Below are 6,728 nucleotides of genomic sequence, written 5' to 3'. Positions count from 1 at the left end.
CTCCAGGGTTTAAATCAGTCCTCTTGCCTCAGCCCCCAAGTAGTTGGGACTACAGGTGCGCCCCATCATGCCCAGCTACCTTTTCTATTTTGTGTAGAGATGGGGTTTCACCATGTTGCCCAGGCCGGTCTTGAACTCTTGAACTCAAGTGATCTGCCCACCTCAGCCTCCCAAAGTGCCGGGATTATAGGCATGAGCCACCGTACCCAGCCTAGATTTTTTTTTTAAAGAACTGTATACCTTGTTTTTCTCATTAGAAAGGTAACGAACACTCATAAAATGGTTCAAAGAAGATTTCACATCAGGGCTGGTAACAGCGTTTTGGGGTGAGTTCAGGGCTTGTCGAACTGACACAGGACCACATGCCGGGATGAGGACAGCGCAGATGGCTGTGCCCAGGCCACTAGCCGCCTTCTGTGCCTCCCCACCCTCCTCCCACACCCGCCTTTCCAAGCCCCCCACCTCCTCCCAGCCACCATCCCGAAGCTCTGCTTCTTTTCCCTGAGGAATTTTAGCTTGAACAATGACAAGATACAGAGGACAAAGAGGGCAGTTTTGTGGAGGAAGTAATTTTCTGTCTCTTGCTCTAGGTATGTTCAGATCCGCCAAGCTGTATGCATAGGCATTGCGCCATTTTTCCTATATATTTTAGTTCAAATTGAAACGGCATTTTAATGGATTTCTTGAATCTCTATATTTTAAAATTCTAATTGTGGTAAAATACACATAACAGGAAATGTACCATTTTAACCATTTTAGGTGTACAGTTCAGGATCATTGAGCACATTCACACTGTCATGCAACCATCACTGACATCCTTTCCAGAACGTTCCATCTTCCCAAACTGCAACTGTCCCCAGGAAGCAACTCTCTACTCCCCTCCTCACAGCCCTCGTGGCCTCCATTCTAGTCTCTGTCCCGATGAGTGTGACCGCTCTAGGTACCTTGCACAGGTTGAATCATATCGTGTTTGTTCTTTGCTGTCTGGCTTATTTTATTTAGCATAAAGTCCTCGAGTTTCATCCATGTTGTAGCATGTGTCAGAACAGAATTTCCTTCCTTTTTAAAGCTTTATACTATTCCATTGTATATATAATTTTTTTTTTTTTTTTAGGAGATGGTCTTTCTCTGTGCTCTGTTGCCCAGGATGGAGTGCAGTGGCACAATCATAGCTCACTGCAGCCTTGAATTCCTGGGCTCAAGGGGTGTTTCTGCCTCAGCCTTCTGAGCAGCTGAGACCACAGGTGAGTGCTACTATGCCCGGCTAATTTATTTTTATATCTTCGATTTTTTTTTTTTGAGACGGAATTTCATTCTTGTTGCTCAGGGGTAAAGTGGCACAATCTTGGCACACTGCAACTTCTGCCTCTCAGGTTCAAGTGATTCTCCTTCCTCAGACTCCTCAGTAGCTGGGATTACAGGTGTCCACCACTACGACTGTTTTATTTATGTATTTTTAGTAGAGACAGGGTTCACCAGGTTGGCCAGGCTGGTCTTGAACTCCTGACCTCAGGAGATCCACCTGCCTCAGCCTCCCAAAGTGCTGGGATTAGAGGTGTGAGCCAGTGCGCCTGGCCTGCCTGGCTAATTTATTTTTTTTGTAGAGTTGGTGGGAGCGAGATGGTCTCACTATGTTGTCCAGACCGGTCTCAAACCCCAGTTCTCAAGCCACCCTTCTTCCTCAGCCTCCCAAAGTGTCGAGATTACAGGCGTGAGCTAGCCAATTGGCCTAAAACTGTTTTGTTTTGAAATAAAGGTAAACCATAAAAATGGGTGGGCAAGTGAAAATTTTGGCCAGCCTTCGGATTATTTTTATTTACCAGGAGGCTTGCGTTTATGAAGCATCACTATGGGTTAAGGACTAGGTAAAGCATTTTAAGTTCATTCTTATTTACTCCTTGCAACTTTATTTCAATTTTTTTCAGAGGAGAAAACTCGTCTATAAAGTCAAAGACGTTAGATTACTTTCCCAAAGTCATGCTGTGGGAGAGGAGAGGTGGATTCAGCCCCTTGTCCGTTATCCCAGCGACCCACCTGGATCGGGTGTGGAACTCTGTACCGTAACTCTGTTACTGGTTCCTGGTAAGGAGACCCCCTTCTAATGGAAGGGACGGTGTAGATGATGAAGCCCACGGAAACCATCTCTTTCTTTCTTCCTTTTTTTTTAGAGTTGCTCCTGCCCAGGCTGGAGTGCAATGGCACGATCTCGGCTCACTGCAAGCCCCGCCTCCCGGGTTCAAGGGATTCTCCTGCCTCAGCCTCCTGAGCGAGCTGGGATTACAGGTGTGCGCCACCACGCCCGGCTTATTTTTGTATTTTTAGTAGAAACGGGGTTTCACTATGTTGGCCAGGCTGGTCTCGAACTCCTGACCTCAGGTGATCCGGCCGCCTCGGCCTCCCAAAGTGCTGAGATAACTGGCATGAGCCACCGTGCCCAGACGGAAAGTGTCTCTTTCTTCGCTCCGCCAGCCTGGGTTTCACACTCAGCCAGCAAGTTTGGTGGCGCCAGCAGCAGGCGCTGTGGTCCCCGGCGTCCCTCCTGGACCTCCCGCCGCGCTTGCGGAGCGCACTCGCTCCCAGGTGGGCGAGCGTCCTGCACAGCGGCCCAGCCAACCCAGGCTCAGACTGGGGCCTGAGCCCTTCCCCTCGCCACCCTCCCCTGAGGGAAACGGTCCCTATCCGCGTGACCATCCTTTTATTATTATTATTTATTTAAAGACAGGGTCTCACTCTGTCGCCCAGGCTGGAGTGCAGTGGCGCCACCACGGCTCACCGCAGCCTGGAACTCCAGGCTCAAGTGATCCTCCCGCTCACTCAGCCTTCCAAGTAGCTGGGATTACAGGCCTAAGCCGCTGTTCCCGGCAGGCCGGGGTCTCCCGATGCTGCCCAGGCTGCACCCGTGCCTTCTTACCGCGCGCGGCCCCTTTCATCGACGTGTTACAGACACTCGCGCCCGCCTTCCCAAGGGTCCGGGCCACCCTAGTCCGCAGTGAGCAAGGGACCCACAGGCTGTGGCTTGGGGCTGTTTAACATTTCCACAGACCGCGACTGTCTTCCCCAAACTGTCCACCACGACAGATGTTTGCACTTGTCTGCAATATGGGAACCCTCACCAATTTGTGTTTGGAGGCGCTGAGTCTTGGATGCGGAGTTTTGAGAGCCTTCGGAGCCCCCATGCTGGCTGCTTTGTGCTACGTGTCCCTGGAAATCATCTCACACCTGGGTTCATAAAGCAGGAACGCTGCAGGTGGGAAATGCATTCCTCATCAAGCACTGAAAATCAGACACGTTCCAGACGCATTCCGGTGTTGCCAACAGCGTCACAGAGGCAGATACAGCGGGCCATTATGCAGAATTCCATGCGGGAGAGCTTCCCAAGAACCCACTCCAGCAGAACCCACTCCAGCCTCCTAAAGGAAAGATCTCTCTCCTGAAGCCCCATGGACCTTTAGAGAATCCTGCTCAAGGGGAGGACTTACTGAGACAGGAAGAAAGTGAACTTTTACATTATTTTTTCAGAAGAACACACTGCAGGCATCAGCCACGCTTGAACCCTCGGAGGACGTGTGTTTTTCCTCCGGGGAAAGCCTGTGAGAGATGGAACAGCCCCTGCAGTGACTTCTCAAGCTGCTTCTGCTAGGAAAAAAAGCTCCTGCCTCCTTATTGAATCTAAGATAACAAACTCGGTGACTTTGAAAGCCTGCTTCCGGAGTCTATCGATGAAAACAATTAACCAACTGCAGAACTAGTGGTTTAAATTTAAGGCCACTTTTATTATTTTAGAAAATGCTTTTTCCAATTACAATGTAATCCAGGGAAGACACTGTTATGGCACAAAAATTGTTTTAGTAAGAGTCTTGTAAATATATGAGCTAAATGAACATTTACACACCAAACAGCTTTAAATATAGCACTTTCTGGAAACAGTTTGCTGCTTTGAGTGTTATTCAAATCCCTAACATGTTCGCCTTGTTATGATGTTCTGTAATGTGCAGGGGAAAAAATCTTTTGGGTAGTCAGAAACCTTAGCGTGATCAACCCAAGATTTGCACCATAATATAAAATTAGGAAGAAAAGTGCCTTCCCTGACCTTAAATGTACCATGTCCACATGTTGTACTAAAGGTTATTTAGGATAGCCTCAACTTGTGGGGGCGGTGGGTGGTGAAGGTGGCAGGACTCTATTCATCTTTAGAAAATACATTTACTCTCTTAAATCATGCAATACTCTAAGTATTATTTTGGTGGAGATTCATGAATTGGTGTCACAAATATCGGAAGTTCAAAAAATTCAGAAAAAAGGGCTTTATTCATTAATACAAAATAATTAAAGAAAGTATTAATAATACATTTTAAAAACCCTAAAGCGAAAGGAGACCTAAACCCTATTGGGTTAATTTTGTGTGTGTGTGTGTGTGTGTGTGTGTGTGTGTGTGTGTGTGGCTATTCCATGGTGTGTGTGTGTGTGTGTATTTATTATATAATATACATAACATATATAATAAATATTTTTATATATTTTTATATAATAATTTTTAATAAAGTGAATGTTTAAATTCACTTTATAAAAAGTGAACTTATATAAAAAGTGAAGGGTTAATTTTTTATAAAGTGAATGTTTATATTCATAGTTATTATTCTAGGTATTCTTGTGTAGGAATTCTATGTTATATCAACTTACTTGTCCAGATCAAAGAAATCCAGGATAAATGAGAGATATGCTGGCCCTCCTATTTTTCTTTTGTAAATTTAAGGATTTCTTGGTGTAAATTTTATTAAAAAATACAAGAATAACTCAGTAAAACAAAGTTTAAAAAGGAGAAATGAGTCATTATAAGAAATGGTTTTAGAATTTTAAAAAATGAATTTTGGTATTGTATAGTGATGTTCAATATTTTATAAAAACAAGGATATAAGAAGTCATTGTATACAGCAGCTTAAAAACCATGTATGTAAATGTAATAGATATAGCATTTGAGTTTTAAAATAGGCTTAGAGATTTTTTAAATTTTTCTATTAAATCCAGAGTAAAATAGTTTCAGTGAAATTTCCAGGGTAGAAAAAAAAAAAGGTCTGGAATCTTGCCCACAGAGAGAGGCAATTTCTATTTTTATTGCACGTTTCAATGTCTTAAAGGACTAGTGAAGTAGAGAACAATTCCACACTGTCTGAGAGAGAAGGCCCCAGCCTTTAGAATCATGGATACCTCAGAGAGTAGCAGGATGCAAGACATGCTTTCATTGCTTACATGAGCTGAAATCAGCATGCTAACCTGAGAAAACAGCACAGGCACTGTTCTATTGCAAAACCTCACTTCTTCATAGATGAGTGATTTTCAAGTAGATGAATCGAATTCTACACTCCCATCCACTCTAAACAGACCCACTAGTCTATGTCAATTGTATGATACTGGCATTTCTATAAACATGTTGTGACTAAATTCAATTTTAAGATGTAAAAACACAATTTGAGTTCCCATGCTCATCTCCAACCCCACTCAAAATCAAACTGTGGGTAAACAAGAAGCTTGTTACTGTTACGAACATTTATTATGGTGGAACTTAAAGAATCAAGTAATCAGCTAGGTGGCTCAAGCTTGTGATCCCAGCACTTTGGGAGGCTGAGGCGGGTGGATCACCTGAGGTCAGAATTTTGGGACCAGACTGAGCAATATGGAGAAACCCCATCTCTACTAAAAATACAAAATTAGCCCGGCATGGTGGAGCATGCCTGTAATCCCAGCTACTCGGGGGGCTGAGGCAGGAGAATCGCTTGAACCGGGAGGCGGAGGTTGTAGTGAGCTGAGATCGTGCCACTGCACCCCAGCCTGGACAACAAGAGTAAAACTCCATCTCAAAAGAAAAAAAAAAGAATTAAGTATTCACATCCACTCCATGGACTGTACTTCTGCTCTTGGATGATCACTATTCCATTTTTTAAAATGGCCAAAGCTTTTTATCAGAATGCTTCTCACACTAGGATCTTGTAGCAGCCTTTATTACTCACGAGAACTAAGTCCTGCTGCCTCAAGCCTACGGCATACACTGCATGTCATGAGTTAACTTCGGAGAGAAGTTATGCGTCTAGAATGGCTCCAGTTTTGCACCAGCCTGGAGAGAAGTGAGTGTCATTCACAGCTTTACAAAGGGCTTCTTTCTTTCTTTATTTCTTTCTTTCTTTCCTTCCTTCCTTCTTTCTCTCTCTCATTCTTTCTCACTTTCTTTCTCTTTCTTTTTTTCTCAGTCTGGTTGATAAAGGCTTCAAGGGTATGTATGGAAAACTTTGCATTTTTCAAGCCTAGGGGCCTGTCCAGTGTGTCCTACAGCAAGCAGAATGCACTAATGAACCGATTGTGTTTGACTGACATGAAAACCTAGCTGCAGTCAGCAATCTGAGACTTGGAAATCACATTCCTTTCATCAGATTGTTAGTGGAGCACCCTTTATGATATAAAACAGAAAGTATGCTGGGAGTGTAGTTCCAAATGCACCATCAAGAAGCTAATTTATAAAAAATGTATTAAATTGGAAAGCATAGGGACTTGCTGAATAAGGGTTAATGATACTCAGAAGCTGAGGGTGAAAAGTTGAGTAGAAACAGGCTCAACATGACCGTCGTTCATTTTATAAACAAATGGTGACCAAGATACTGCAGCCGTGTTTGCAGGACAGAAAATTCTGCCATCTTCCAGCCATGCCCACACACAGAAACAGCTTTCCCTGTCAGGAC

At 44.1% G+C, this 6,728-nt stretch overlaps 1 long non-coding RNA gene across 1 annotated transcript; it reads left to right on the top strand.

The window, feature by feature from the left end:
- Positions 1 to 2,964: 2,964 nt before the first annotated feature.
- Positions 2,965 to 5,275, top strand: LOC116537916. Its single transcript, XR_004263416.1, has 2 exons — positions 2,965 to 4,391; positions 4,594 to 5,275. It is a non-coding gene; the product is annotated as an uncharacterized LOC116537916 (long non-coding RNA).
- The last annotated feature ends 1,453 nt before the right edge of the window (positions 5,276 to 6,728 follow it).

The sequence above is a fragment of the Sapajus apella genome, unplaced genomic scaffold (genome assembly GCF_009761245.1).
Source record: "Sapajus apella isolate SASKATOON/1434 unplaced genomic scaffold, GSC_monkey_1.0 scaffold114, whole genome shotgun sequence".
Lineage (NCBI taxonomy): Eukaryota > Metazoa > Chordata > Mammalia > Primates > Cebidae > Sapajus > Sapajus apella.
The sequence above is the reverse complement of the archived record's forward strand: the minus strand, read 5'-3'. Positions and strand labels throughout refer to the sequence as shown.